Source organism: Mizuhopecten yessoensis, unplaced genomic scaffold (assembly GCF_002113885.1).
Source record: "Mizuhopecten yessoensis strain PY_sf001 unplaced genomic scaffold, ASM211388v2 scaffold10771, whole genome shotgun sequence".
In the NCBI taxonomy this organism is placed as follows: domain Eukaryota; kingdom Metazoa; phylum Mollusca; class Bivalvia; order Pectinida; family Pectinidae; genus Mizuhopecten; species Mizuhopecten yessoensis.
In genome coordinates this window covers 2039245-2055477 of record NW_018408713.1, presented here as the reverse complement: position 1 = coordinate 2055477, position 16233 = coordinate 2039245, and the positions used below count along the sequence as shown (strand labels likewise).

Genomic DNA, 16233 nt, shown 5'->3' with positions numbered 1-16233 from the left:
GGGGGGGGCGAGGTCCTCGATCTCGTCTGTTTTTGCCCATTAAGCAGGGTCAACAGGATATCTCTTCTCAGTCAGTGTCTAGATGGATCTGTCAGGTCATCAAGTACGGTTACGACCACTCGGATGATCAGGTTCGGGCGTTGTATAAGGTGAGAGCTCATGAGATCAGGGCCCTTGCTGCGTCATGGGCCCTCCTCAATGGGTCCCCCTTTCAGGAGGTCATGTCCGCAGCTTTCTGGCGCGGACAGACTACCTTCACGGATTTTTATCTCCGGTCCTTGGCCTCTCATTCTGATGGATTGTATTCCCTTGGACCGGTGGTGGTTGCACAGTCTGTGGCTGTTCCTCCACAGTAATTCAGTGATTTTAAATAGTATGCTATCAGGCACCACGGTGGTACACCTGCTCGTTTCACGGGGAGGTTTTCCATTTTTTAATTACTTTCGGGGCTTTATTAGGGGGGTTCCTTGAACCTTTTCCCTACCTTGAGCATGTCTCGAGTTTGTTCCGTCAGCCTGGTCTGCCTGGATTCGAAGCCTCCACTACGGTAAGACGAATTCGCATACTAAAGTTATGGTAATTATTACTGAAATGAAATTGAGGTTTTTGAAGTAAAACCAATTTTCATGATGTAATACTTACCATAACTTTATGGAGTCCCACCCTGTATTCCTCCCCTTGCCTCCTCATCCCGGCTGCCTTTAGGCTCCATAAAAGGGGGTTTGAGGAAGGGAGATCACTCCGTGGCTCTGTCATCGAGATTACGTCACGGTAGGGAGGTAGGGATATTTGAATCTTTTGTTTTTGGGCTACAAAGATGGGTGTAGGTATTGTATATGCATACTATACTAAAGTTATGGTAAGTATTACATCATGAAAATTGGTTTTACTTCAAAAAACTCAATTTAAGTACCACACAACAGTACAGTAACGTAGTTATTTAGCAGGACACAAGGCCAAGATATAATAACACGGTCTTTTCGTGACAGTCTCTTTGTCAATACGTTGGGTTGTATAATGGTACGATTCCAACTTCTGTAGTGTAGAATATAGGCTTGTAGCTTCATTTTCCATAGATTTAGGGCTGCTTTTGGTAACTTCTGCTGAATTCTGGCATGCACATGTCGTTTCCCTCTCTCAGACCTGTGATTTGTTGCGTGCATAATTAAAAGTCCTTCTCGGACATGTATGTGAGACTTTAGAAGAAGTACAAGGAGCATAATAATCACTGTCCCGAACATCCTCGATATCCAGGGGTAACTAGCGTAACCTCTGGAGTATCGAGGATGTGATCCGGAAAGATAAGCGTTTTCTGCTTCATCGTCGACGCCTGTATGCTCCGTCCTGATCACGAGAACCGTGATAGGACCAACGAAGCGATAAGGCACAATTCGTAACTATCAAGGAAGGAAAAGTTCGTAATAGGAAAATTGATTTTGCAATCTTCAAAGATGTTTTAAGGTTTAAGACGCCTATCTGCTGCAGTTGTTTTGGAGGCTGCCATTTTCTATGGTGAAAGGTCAGATGACCCTCGCAATGACAGGTACACTCCAATGACTATTGATATTAATTCATTAAATCACCTTCTTATATGGATTTTTTGTTTTGTTTATGCCTTTTCCTGAATAAATATTATTATTATCACTATAACAATAAACTCCGTAAAAACGGGTCAAAGCAGCAGCACATCAAAACAAATAAATAAATAAAGTTACATTGATATCTCAGTACTAAAAGCTTGTTAACTCACTACTAACGACATTGGGAACTCACTAATTAAAGCTACTAAAGCTACCTTGATAACTCATTTCTAAAAGCTACTTAAGCTACCTTGATAACTCATTTCTAAAAGCTACTGAAGCTTCCATGATAACTCATTTCTAAAAGCGACTGAAGCTACCTTGATAACTCATTTCTGAAAGCTACTAAAGCTACCTTGATAACTCATTTCTAAAAGCTACTGACGCTACCTTGATAACTCATTTCTAAAAGATACTGACGCTACCTTGATAACTCATTTCTAAAAGCTACTGAAGCTTCCTTGATAACTCATTTCTAAAAGCTACTGAAGCTTCCATGATAACTCATTTCTAAAAGCGACTGAAACTTCCTTGATAACTCATTTCTAAAAGCTACTGCAGCTTCCTTGATAACTCATTTCTAAAAGCTACTGACGCTTCCTTGATAACTCATTTCTAAAAGCTACTGCTGCTTCCTGAATAACTCATTTCTAAAAGCTGCTAACGCTACCTTGATAACTCATTTCTAAAAGATACTGACGCTACCTTGATAACTCATTTCTAAAATCTACTGACGCTACCTTGATAACTCATTTCTAAAAGATACTGACGCTCCCTTGATAACTCATTTCTAAAAGCTACTGACGCTACCTTGATATCTCATTTCTAAAAGATACTGACGCTACCTTGATAACTCATTTCTAAAATCTACTGACGCTACCTTGATAACTCATTTCTAAAAGCCACTGAAGCTTCATTGATAACTCATTTCTAAAAGCTATTAAAGCTATCTTGATAACTCATTTCTAAAAGCTACTGAAGCTTCCATGATAACTCATTTCTAAAAGCGACTGAAACTTCCTTGATAACTCATTTCTAAAAGCTACTGCAGCTACCTTGCTAACACATTTCTATAAGCTACTGAAGCTTCCTTGATAACTCATTTCTAAAAGGTACTGCTGCTTCCTTGATAACTCATTTCTAAAAGCTGCTAACGCTACCTTGATAACTCATTTCTAAAAGCTACCGCAGCTTCCTTGATAACTCATTTCTAAAAGCTACTGACGCTTTCTTGATAACTCATTTCTAAAATCTACTGCAGCTTCCTTGAAAACTCATTTCTAAAAGCTACTGCAGCTTCCTTGATAACTCATTTCTAAAAACGACTGAAGCTTCCTTGATAACTCATTTCTAAAAGCTATTAAAGCTATCTTGATAACTCATTTCTAAAAGCTACTGAAGCTTCCTTGATAACTCATTTCTAAAAGCTATTAAAGCTATCTTGATAACTCATTTCTAAAAGCTACTGAAGCTACTTTGATAACTCATTTCTAAAAGCTACTGAGGCTACCTTGATAACTCATTTCTAAAAGCTACTGACGCTTCCTTGATAACTCATTTCTAAAATCTACTGCAGCTTCCTTGAAAACTCATTTCTAAAAGCTACTGCAGCTTCCTTGATAACTCATTTCTAAAAACGACTGAAGCTTCCTTGATAACTCATTTCTAAAAGCTACTGAAGCATCCTTGATAACTAATTTCTAAAAGCTACTGCAGCTTCCTTGATAACTCATTTCTAAAAGCTACTGCTGCTTCCTTGATAACTCATTTCTAAAAGCTACTGAAGCATCCTTGATAACTAATTTCTAAAAGCTACTGCAGCTTCCTTGATAACTCATTTCTAAAAACGACTGAAGCTTCCTTGATAACTCATTTCTAAAAGCTATTAAAGCTATCTTGATAACTCATTTCTAAAAGCTACTGAAGCTTCCTTGATAACTCATTTCTAAAAGGTACTGCTGCTTCCTTGATAACTCATTTCTAAAAGCTGCTAACGCTACCTTGATAACTCATTTCTAAAAGATACTGACGCTACCTTGATAACTAATTTCTAAAAGCTACTGACGCTTCCTTGATAACTCATTTCTAAAATCTACTGCAGCTTCCTTGAAAACTCATTTCTAAAAGCTACTGCAGCTTCCTTGATAACTCATTTCTAAAAGCTACTGACGCTACCTTGATAACTCATTTCTAAAAGCTACTGACGCTACCTTGATAACTCATTTCTAAAAGCTACTAAAACTATCTTGATGACTCATTTCTAAAAGCTACTAAAACTACTATGATAACTCATTTCTAAAAGCTACTGCAGCTTCCTTGATAGCTCACTTCTGGAATCTACTAACACTACCTTGGTAGGTCCAGGCTGAAAAGTCTGCGTCAGTGGAACTAAAATATTATAAATATCTGGATATATTTCTCCTGGCGTATCAATATTTGACTATTATCAGAGCAAAAACAGTAAGGAAATGTTTAAAATGTCTTGAAAGATGACCTGTAATTTCATTGGCTAGATCACAACTTATCATGAAGCGATCCAGGCTGAACACACGAGCTAAACCTTCTTCCCTGATCACCAAACATCTACATTGTCATGTGACCGAGGAAATATCTCAACTGCATCTACACGACTATTTAAATGTCGTGCTATCAGCGCTTTTTTCTTTTTACATTACGTGTTTCTGCATAACTGGAAATGATTATAACGTACCTTTTAAAATGGTAACTTTTGAATTAAAAGTGTTGCCTTAACATTAAGCTACAAATATATGATAATATTCAATTATAGCCTTTGGCTGAGGTCGATACCTGTATTTATCGACCCGAGGAAAGATATATTAACCGAGGACGCAGTCCGAGGTCAACATATCTTTTCTCGGGTCGATAAATACAGGTATTAATCGAAGTTAAAGGCTACAATTGATTTATTATTTTACAAAACAGATATGTTAGCAATCTGAAAAAAACTCAATGAAAAAGCTGGTGGGACGGTGCATCGTTTGGAGACACGTCATAGTTATATTTTTAGAAACATCCAGTCCTTCAACAAAAATCACGCGCTCCAAGTCAATATCAGTTTTTATCGGTGGACACGTGATGCACTCCTGGCCAATCTCTTGTCGGGAATAATATGAAAAAATAATGATAGTTAATATTCGGTTGTATCCTTTTTTCCTACATCCTCATTGGTTGAATGATAATCACGTGGAGGTCGGCACTTTGTGATATTGACTCAGTGTGAAATTTTTAGAGACATCAGGTCAATATTCACTTTATGACGTCATTTCAATCGGAACGTCACAATGTTCTCTGCTAAATGCAGAACTTATCTCCTTCTTGGTTAATGATACAAACATCAAACTTTCGTAGTTAATATAACAATTAAGGACTTTTATTTCGGTGAATGTCTGGTTATATAGACCTGAAAGTGATATTTACCTTGACTTCGTCCCGGTCAGTATCGCATTCACATGTACTTATAACCACATACACTGTATGTACCTCAACAAAAGTTCATGAATGATAAATATTGAACTGAGTACGCATATACTTAAGGATAATTAACTAATGAAAGATTGTCCTTGCTTTTACCCGGTCGGACACAGAACGGAAAATCTGGTTTTCAAGGGGCATCCCTTGTAGGCAAACAAATTGGGTTTCCCAACCAATTCTTCTTTTTCGTCAAGAACATTTCCAAACAAGTTACATGGTAAGTAATATAAGTGCACGCATTACAATACCTGAAACTTTACATTTGCTTGAACAATTTTCAACCAAGACCCTTCATTGCATTACAACCTTTACTTTACCTTATCCATGAAAACGATTTGTTCAAACCTGCCAAAATCAGACAAAATTATCATTAATATTGCTATGAATGACAATGAACGCCAAGACTAGTCGATACTTATATTACAATATTAAAACTATTTAAAATTTGTTTATTTAAGTCAGTATTAAGTTCAAACCAGTGTATGCATCTTGTATGCTTGTTTAATGAATAGAAAATCCATGCTCAAGGGAAGATCAGTGGGAGCCAACGTAAAAATTATGACGTCATAATAATGGTTTGGTTACGTGGTGGTAATGTCACAGAGTGGTAAATATTATACCCTGTCACTATATATTAGAGTGCGACACAAATCCATTAATGGCTCCAAAAAATATCCGAAGTCTCACAACTATATATAAGTATAAACGATACTCAAAAGTTCCACAATTTGTTTAGACAAAAACAATCTTAACTACCAAATATAACCCTATATGCCTAGCAATGAACACAGTTCCTATAAATCTATAACAAAGGATTTGCAATATAATTGGTTCATTGCAGGTGACACCGTTGTAATTAATAATAAGCGTCTATATAGTCGCTTCTTGAGGTGCTTCTTAATACTGTCCACTTAATTCACTTCCGGTTGCATAATAATTCAAAAAGCATCGATCCTGCCAGTGTCATACTCGTACAACAAATGTTTAAGCATACTCGCATACCCTCCTGTGACATCACATTCTCTTCGAACTAATACACACTGCGCCGAGAGAGCTCGCTAAGATGACCATACAAATATACTTCCTCGTTTGAAATTGTAGCGAATCAGAATCTGCAAAGTGCTCCAGGCCTAAATTTCTGGATTATTCTCGTTCTTAAATGTTTTACGTTGATTAAAACCAGCAGCTACCTGGTAAGTTTGTTCAGCATTGATACTACATTTATTAATTAAGTTTGATATCATTATTATTTACTTTTAATGGCCTATTTATCTTGTGTATGCTATTTTACTTCCTTCTTTCAGGCGGACATGCTTGTTAGTGTTTTGTGTGTGTTTATATTTATGTGTGTGTGCGTGGGTGTGTGAGACAGAGATGATTACAAAAACATACCGTCATACGTTCCTTCCACCTTTCATTGGAACGACAACGATTGATTTAATATTGCTGTTATATATTGAGGGGTGTTTTCAAAGTATTGCTTGAACTACAGGGGCTGATTCGAAAGACATTTGTCACAACAGTCCGACATTGACGACGTGACGGATGAACAAGCAAACATTTCTAACTGCATAGGGATTTTACTTTAGTATTGTTTTCGTATTTATAAAATTGTAGGAAGCATTATATATCTTTTATATCTGAGGGATGGGCGTTTGTATACATTGAAGAACATGTGTTATATCCGTGATTGTAGTAATAAAATAATGGATGGAGTCCATTTTCAAAATGTATATGTAAGCACTTCCTAACTGAAGTATATATTATAATATAATAATAATTCAAGGTTCTTATATACCGCTTTATCACAACCTAGTTAGTAGCTCGTCTCAAAGCGGTTCAATAAGATGGGTGTTGATTTATAAATCAATTCCTGTCACCATTATAGGGGTTAGTTTGAAAGTCATAAAGAGAAGTAGTGTAGTAGTGTGTATAAGGAGTCGAGCTTGACCTGTTTCACTGTGTGGAAGCTTTCTTCGAAAGTCATGCAGCATTTAACATTAGGTTATATGAAGTGTTTATGTCGGACTGTAATCATCTTAACGTAAAATGCGCCTATATCCTGCTGGAGGAAATCCTGACCTCAATGTTTTATATATAACATAGAGATAGAGATTTGTCACAGAGTGAAACATCTTATTTTACGTGTGTCCAAATGACAGTAAATTATGCATCATATTTACATTATATTTTGTTTTTGAAAGTGTCAGGAAAAATGACTAATTTTGGTTTTAATGTCTGATGCTGACTTGAATTCATGATCCCTTGATACACAATGACATGTTTGAATATTTTTTAAAAATAGATATACAACTTATATAATGTATTAATGAAATTTATCTTTTGTGTTTTATTAAGCTAACAATTCTTTATACGACTGAAGCTCTTGAAAGTTTACTGTCCTGCTTAATAGCTTTATAGGATCTCGGAATTGGTTAAGCTTGAGATTATTCTTTTTTTTTTTCATTTTTCAATGATATTTGTTTTAACAAGCCAAAATATGCTAACTTTTTCTGTTTATTGTCATCAGATCATCATTTATAATATGTTATAAACAAGGTCAGTTATATATTGATATTGATGATATGAATACATCCAACCTGATGTTTTTCATGTTTTTTGGCTTTAAGCTAACAATGCTTTCATCAACTCAGTCCTGCAATCCTGGACACTCCAGGGGTTGTGCTTACTTTCGCTTTGTGTAGAGAGTGTAGGATGCTGTGCAGCTTACTACAATAAATGTGTTTTAAGAACAACATATTGCCATTGATTGCAAAAAATATATATAGGCTAAGTAGTTTGTTCCAAATATGTTATTTTAAGATTTTTCTTGCTGTGCAGCTGGTCTATTAGACTGGCCCCCTAGACTATTGAATAACCATTTTGATCACTTGGGTGTCCGATTCTTCTAAACTAGGGGGAGATAAGCTAGTAGTTAAATACAGTTGAGAAATTCTTCATAAAAACTTACGGGCTGGTAGCCAGACTACTAATTTATCAATATGTCAGGTTTTGAAAGTTACGTTGGCATTATTGTTATATTTTTGAATCAAAGAAGTTTGGAGTTTTTATTCAATTCCAAAAGTGGAATAAAGAACATTCAAAATGTAAGTGTCAAAACTGAAAACATACTGCAAGATATAAATGTTACCGCTTCCATGCAAGTTTGTGTCATTTTTAGGCAGACTTCTATAAATAGGTACGTTGACCTTGATCTTAACTGTTAGTTCCTGAAATACCAACTCATTGGAAGTATTATCTTACTTGACCTTTATATAAAGTTTGACCCCGTCCCCTAAACGATAAAGTGGTGAATGTTTTAAAATGTTTTGAACAACAGCCAACCCAATATGCTAAGTAACTAGCACCTATCATGTTATTTATGTGATTCCATACAATAAAAGGTAATTGATGGTCGTGTCGACGTGTATTGGCTGTACAAGACGAGAAACAGGTAAACCGTGTGATCAAATTGTTAGAAATTGGAGGCATTCTATAGAACAAAAAATATCTGCATGACACTGCATGGTATGTTTTCAGACGGTCGTAATGGCATCTTGAAGCTTGTATTAACAAAGCACGTTGAGATCGCGTCATTCATTGTATATCATACTGTTAGTATACTTATCGTATGGATCCCCGTACCGCTGCCACAAAAAAAAAAAAAGTAAAAAAAAAATCAATCTGCAGCAGTGTTCTGAATGTAAATTGCAACCGGACTTCCAAAGATCGGTCGATTTCCTTTTGTTATGATATGTTCCTAAAATCCGTTTTAACAGACTGTTAGATGACCAGCAGCACATGACTCCTATAGGCCTACCTTCAAATTCAAGGGTCTCCAGTTTTACCATCCATCGACAAAAACAGTCGACATATATATTCATCAGCTAGTAAATTTTGAATATGCTTTTTTTTTTTATAGAATAGCAGTATTAATAAAAATTATAGAAAAAACGTCTTTGATACTTATTCATCGAAATAAGTTGTCTCATGTTACTCAATGTTTTAAATGTTCATGTAAATTAGACGTGAACTTACTAAAACAGCAGATGGATTGTGAAGAGATGTTAATGTCTGTGGGCACAAGAGGCCCCATAACAAGGAACTTTTTAATGTATTTTGAGCTGAACAATACAAAGTTTAAGTATGTATGTTCATGCATGACTTAATACACAAACATTGACTTATCTTGATGCCATCAGGAAGGTTTTATTTTTTTATCTCGGCAGGCATAAATCTTTAGTGAACTTAAGGGTATATGCTATCTAGATCTCTTACATATTATTTGTGTCAGAGTTACCTCCCTTTTTTTAGCTCACCTGGCCCGAAGGGCCAAGTGAGCTTATGGCATGGTGCGGCATCCGCCGTCCGTAGTCCGTCCCGCTGGCGTCAACATTTTACTTTAAACAACTTCTTCTCAGTAACCAAAAGGCCTAGGTTGATGATATTTGGCCAGAAGCATGCTTGGATGAAGGGCTATCAAGTTTGTTCAAATAAATGACCTTCATCGATTTTCAAGGTCATGGGGGTCAAATATGTTAAAATCTTTAAACAACTTCTTCTAAATAACCAAGAGGCCTAGGATGATGATATTTGGCCAGTAACATGCTGAAATGAAGGGCAACAAAGTTTGTTCAAATAAATGACCTTGATTTATATTCAATGTCACAGGGGTCAAATATGTTTAAAACCTTCAAACAACTTTTTCTAAATAACCGAGAGACCTAGGTGATGATATTTGGCCAGTAACATGCTGGGATGAAGGGCTACCAAGTTTGTTCAAATAAATGACATTGACTTATATTAAAGGTCACAGATCAAGGCAAATATGTTTAAAACCTTTAAACAACTTCTGAATAACCAATAGGCCTATTGTGATGATATTTGGCTAGTAGAATGCTGGGATGAAGGGCTACCAATTTTGTTCAAATAAGTGACCTTCATCCATTTTCAAGGTCACAGGGGTCAAATATGTTAAAATCTTTAAACAACTTCTTCTGGATAACCAAGAGGCCTAGGGTGATGATATACATGTAGGCCAGTGACATGCTGAAATGAAGGGCTACCAAGTTTGTTCAAATAAATGACCTTGATTTATATTCAATGTCACAGGGGTCAAATATGTTTAAAACCTTCAAACAACTTTTTCTGAATAACCGAGAGGCCTAGGTGAGGATATTTGGCCAGTAACATGCTGGGATGAAGGGCTACCAAGTTTGTTCAAATAAATGACATTGACTTATATTAAAGGTCACAGAGGGCAAATATGTTTAAAACCTTTAAACAACTTCTGAATAACCAATAGGCCTATTGTGATGATATTTGGCTAGTAGCATGCTGGGATGAAGGACTACCAAGTTTGTTCAAATGAATGACCTTGACATACAAATATATATATTCAAGGTCACAAGTGTCAGATATGTTTAAAAAAACATTGAATGACTTCTTAAAAAGCAAAAGGCCATGGGTGATGATATTTGGCCATTAACATGCTGGGATGAAGGACTACCAAGTGAATGACCTTCGCCAAAATTCAAGGTCACAGTGGTCAATATATGTTTTAATCTTTAAATGATTTGTTCTGTATAACCAAAAGGTCCAGGGTAATGATATTTTGCCAGAAGCATGCTGGGTTGGAAGACTATTAACTCTGTTCAACCTAATGTCCGATGCAGGCCCATTGGGCCTCTTGTTTATCAACGCTGTCAAAATACAACATAACTACTAAATTAGTTTTTTTATTGTTGAACTCTCTTGTAAAGGAGATGCACTTCACAGTAAGACTATATATCAACTATTGTATAAACCAATTGTTAATTTATCACAGTTTAAAACATCTAGGATATATTCAATATAATTACATTCATAATCATAGAGTTCTCTTTTCATTAGAGTTACTTTCCCCTTAATGTATACAGTACTCCTGAGAGGCAATTCTTTTCCTGTACGGGTACTGGGATGTGACGTCACACTTGAATGTTTTAAAATGTAAACACCGGAGGCAGCTCTCTTTTCGTGTGATGCCATGCTGCTATTTCCAGGTTGTGAAATTGCATTATAGTTAAATTGACCAATACTTAGCTACATTATCAGTGGCCATATAACTACACCTGGTATGATGTAGTTACATATAATTGAACAGTTGTAAGTATACTTCTGCCTAGGTTGGAATGATGCTACTGAAGAAAGGAAAATTAATGATCGTTAAATGAGAGCTGGCGTCAGTACATTTGTGTAGGTTAATATCAAGGTTTACGTATACAGCCAATTTTGTTGATAGTTTCGTGTTAAAACACAAAAACCTGTAGCTTTTTTTCTGATGAGGAAATAAGGATAACATTGTCACCAAGAGGAAAACGAATTTAATACAGGTTATTTAAACATCTTCCTTAAGGTCATAGGATTGTACGTACTGCTAAACGGAATTAGGAAGTACATCCCTAGTTGAAAATCCAATGTAGGGAGACAGTATCACAATTTCCGCATAATCTAATGTTTAATATTAAAGTGATGAATGTTGTGTGCTTAATTATTATTGACAGAACAGTGTGTTCCTTCAATATTAAAGTATTGCAAAGCAATCCAGGCATTAATTAGGGCCTCGTATCAGGTACGGGTGCCCTATAGTAATCACTCTGTCTGTCTGTCTGTCTGTCTGTGACAGAGATACGAGTGCCCTATAGTAATCACTCGGTCTGTCTGTCTGTCTGTGACAGAGATACGGGTGCACTATAGTAATCACTCTGTCTGTCTGTCTGTCTGTGAAAGAGATACGGGTGCCCTATAGTAATCACTCTGTCTCAATTTCCGCATAATCTAATGTTTAATATTAAAGTGAGGAATGTTGTGTGCTTAATTATTATTGACAGAACAGTGTGTTCCTTCAATATTAAAGTATTGCAAAGCAATCCAGGCATTAATTAGGGCCTCGTATCAGGTACGGGTGCCCTATAGTAATCCCTCTGTCTGTCTGTCTGTCTGTGACAGAGATAAGGGTGCCCTATAGTAATCTCTCTGTCTGTCTGTCTGTCTGTGACAGAGATACGGGGGCCCTATAGTAATCACTCTGTCTGTCTGTCTGTGACAGAGATACGGGTGCACTATAGTAATAACTCTGTCTGTATGTCTGTCTGTGACAGAGATACGGGTGCCCTATAGTAATCACTCTGTCTGTCAGTCTGTCTGTCTGTGACAGAGATACGAGTGCCCTATAGTAATCACTCCGTCTGTCTGTCTGTCTGTGACAGAGATACGGGTGCACTATAGTAATAACTCTGTCTGTATGTCTGTCTGTGACAGAGATACGGGTGCCCTATAGTAATCAGTCTGTCTGTCTGTCTGTGACAGAGATACGGGTGCCCGATAGTAATCACTCTGTCTGTCTGTCTGTCTGTGAAAGAGATACGGGTGCCCTATAGTAATCACTCTGTCTGGCTGTCTGTCTGTGACAGAGATACGGGTGCCCTATAGTAATCAGTCTGTCTGTCTGTCTGTGACAGAGATACGGGTGCACTATAGTAATCACTCTGTCTGTCTGTCTGTCTGAGACAGAGATACGGGTGCCCTATAGTAATCAATCTGTCTGTCTGTCTGTCTGTGACAGAGATACGGGGGCCCTATAGTAATCACTCTGTCTGTCTGTCTGTGACAGAGATACGGGTGCACTATAGTAATAACTCTGTCTGTATGTCTGTCTGTGACAGAGATACGGGTGCCCTATAGTAATCACTCTGTCTGGCTGTCTGTCTGTGACAGAGATACGGGTGCCCTATAGTAATCAGTCTGTCTGTCTGTCTGTGACAGAGATACGGGTGCCCGATAGTAATCACTCTGTCTGTCTGTCTGTCTGTGACAGAGATAAGGGTGCCCTATAGTAATCACTCTGTCTGTCTGTCTGTCCACAAATTATGTTACTGACTGATGGTATTAATTGGTCATCGGGTCGGGGGTCAAGCTCAAATTTTTTAGCTTTTTACTGGTGAACATTTCGCTATGACATTATCAAGCAAAGTTGTCGGAATTAAACAAAGAGACACACTGAGGTCAAAAGTCAAGGTCATTAAATTCAAAGGTCAAGGTCAAATTTTGCATTTTTTCACTGATGAACATTTTGTTATGACATGATGAAGCAAAGTTGATCAGAATTAATCAAGGAGTCAACTGACCAAAGGTCAAGGTCATGGGGTCAAAGGTCAAGGTTAAATTTTGTACCTTTTCCCTGATGAACATTTTGTTATGACATTATAAAGCAATGTTGTTCAGAACTTAACACAGAGTCAACTGATGACCTTAGGTCCAGGTAACAAGGTCCAAAGGGTCAAGGTCAAGTTTTGTATTTTTTACTGATGAACATTTTGTTATGATATCAAGAAGCAAATATGGTCCGAATTAAAGAATAAGTCAACTGAGCATAGATCAGGGTCACTGCCATGGGTTAATGGTCAAGGTCATTTGGGTCCAAAGGTCAAAGACAAAGTGGATCTCTGACTTTGACCCTGGCTCTTGATGGAGGAGGTATATAAGGTGAAATAAAACAAATCAAAGCTAACAAATAAGTATTGCACCGGTATTTACATTTCTGTTAGCCCAGCAAATATGGAGGTTGAAGGAAACAAGACTCGCATCATAGTACATGTAAAATGTATATTTTGCTTCCTTGCGATTCTTTTTGAAGTCCAAATGTCAAGCGTCAAGCTCAGCTATATGGGCAGATTGCTTCTTGATGATTATGGGGGATATATTGCCACAAGACGGGCCCTTACTGACCTGTCAGTGTTCTAGTTCAGTTGTTTTTTGATCAATGAATCATATGTGTCCATTTTTCTGTACTTCAGAAACCGGCTACCTATTTCACTACTGTGAAGTTTTTCAAGAACGATTACTCTTGCATGCAATTACTATGTGTATATGCTTTTATTGTAAAATGTCAATTTTTAATCGTTTATAGATAATTAATTGTACACAATTTCAGCATTTATGAAATTGATATATATACATTAATGCAATACTAATCTATGTAAGTATCATTTTTATTGACATTATTTTGCAAAAAATTGTGTGTTTCAATTGTTTTTTTCAAAATTCACTCCTTTTCCTTTTTACATAAATTTCCTTTTAAAATCCTTAAAATTCTGACAACCTATTTTTTTTTGTGGCAGAAAATTTTCTTTACTTCCAAGCAATATATCTACAAAATTTGAATAAATTCTACTGAGAAATGGCGACACAATCCTATTACCTTAAGCCACTCTTAATACTTATACTGTATTATTTGTCTGTAATTATAAGATCACCCAACTTAGAAGTGTAACCATGTGAAACTTTCAGTGGGGGGTAGGGGGGGGGGAAGAAGTGTCTGTTACACCGGGGCTCACGGGAAACATTTTTAGAACATTCTGAAGTCGCCTATCAGCGTCTCCGGTTTTTGCGAATGTCAGGATCCAATTCGGATCAAGGCTTGACCTTTGCAGTATCTTACACTTCAAATTAATATTTTTTTTGTCAGCATGTCAACATTTTATGACGACCGTTGGAATTTATATGAAAACAAGCATTTCTACAAGGTGAATTTATTCCTATAGCCAAAACAGAATGCATAGTCGTCGCACCGCCATTTTCTAAAAACAAAACACCGACATTTGAGTTTGAATTACGTTTTCTAGTGCTATTTTAATTTAAAAACTAATTATCTGTAGACAAAAAATAGTGCATGTCTATCTGTTCCAAAGTAACATCATTGTTATAACTGATGTGTTGACACATTTATTGATTTAAAATTATTTTTGCAAAAAGTGATCTGATTTGGGTACTGATCCGATTCGGGTTCTGCATCCTTAATTAGTTATACTTTCAACATTATTCAACAAAATATGTTGTCGTCATTAAAAGAATGTGGTTTATATTGAGCGAAAATAAAGGTTTGGTTTAAAAAAAGTCCCAAAACAAACTTGGATAAACAGCAGAGTAACAAATACCGCTAGCAGACTTAATTCGGCTGTTTGTGATACATATGTAAATTCAAGTAGATCTACTACATATTTATGCTGTGAATGTAAACTCAAGTACTACATATTTATGCTGTGAATGACCTTTGATTTTCAATTGCATTCCCAAGTACAGGCTATCATTGCAATTGACCTTTAATCTTTTTTGATTTCGTACAAGTACATCATGTACATTTTATGTAGAGTGTTTTAGTTTAGACATTCTTAATGTCAATAGTATTCACATAATATCTGAATATGTCACCATTTATCATTGGAGTTAAAAGATAGAACCAGCTTGAACCTTAATACCTCAATCTATAATGCAAGTCAGGTTAAATCTAGCATGTATCTGAATAGAATGTGTAGCTTAAGCAAGCAAGATTAAAAATGTCAAAAAGTAAGTTGGTTTTGTATTCAACCTCCTTGTTCAAATATGAAGTAGTTAAAATTGGCAAAGCTCCTGAGAGCCTACAATTACTGTTTAAGCACTATCATGTAAACATTGTGAATTAATCTTCTCTACAGAATATCTTTAGCCGCACAAATTTTTGCAAAATCCTCTGCTTGTTCACTGACAGTGATTCCTCATCTTTTAAACAGGCATATATATTGTAGTTAACATCGTACTGGTGTGGAATCTGAAAAAAATAGAGAATTTCTCTATAACACTGAACCGCCATTGTTGCCAAACATAACCTCTATCTTAACGCTTGACTTGCTCTCTACACTGCGTGCACTGTTCTAGACTGGCTTCGAGCCCCAGCTAAGTTATGAAGAATTTCTCGACTGCATTTTACTACTAGCTTATCTCCCCCTAGTTTAGAACTATAGAATTAAAGTTATTTTTTTTCTAAATGATTCAAAATTATAGAGACCGGGGCCAGTCTAGCACTTTTCTATTACTCCACTTGATACACGTCAATGACTTCCACACAGACGCTTGTCAAATCAGCTATTTCTGTCTAAAACAGGCAAACGCTATTCTAGCCGTCAATAAAATCAGATTTACTTTTAATACACACCACACTGCTATGAAGGAAAAAAACATATGGGATGAATTTGTCTATATGATCATATTTTGTCTCCAATTTTCACTGAATGAGGTGAAAGATTATTTTTAACAGGCTTATTGGTGCTCCATGGGTGACTTACTTGAAGCATTCCTAGCCAAATTG

General features: G+C 36.4%; 1 protein-coding gene across 1 annotated transcript in view; it reads left to right on the top strand.

Annotated features, from left to right (window-relative positions):
* The first annotated feature begins 6175 nt into the window (after positions 1–6175).
* The window catches only part of LOC110462285 (SH3 domain-binding protein 2-like), a 36901-nt gene continuing 26843 nt past the window's right edge, over positions 6176–16233 (top strand). Inside the window, exon 1 of the mRNA XM_021516196.1 lies at positions 6176–6265. The gene's annotated coding sequence lies outside the window, so the exon portion shown is untranslated. The remainder of the gene's footprint in view (positions 6266–16233) is intronic.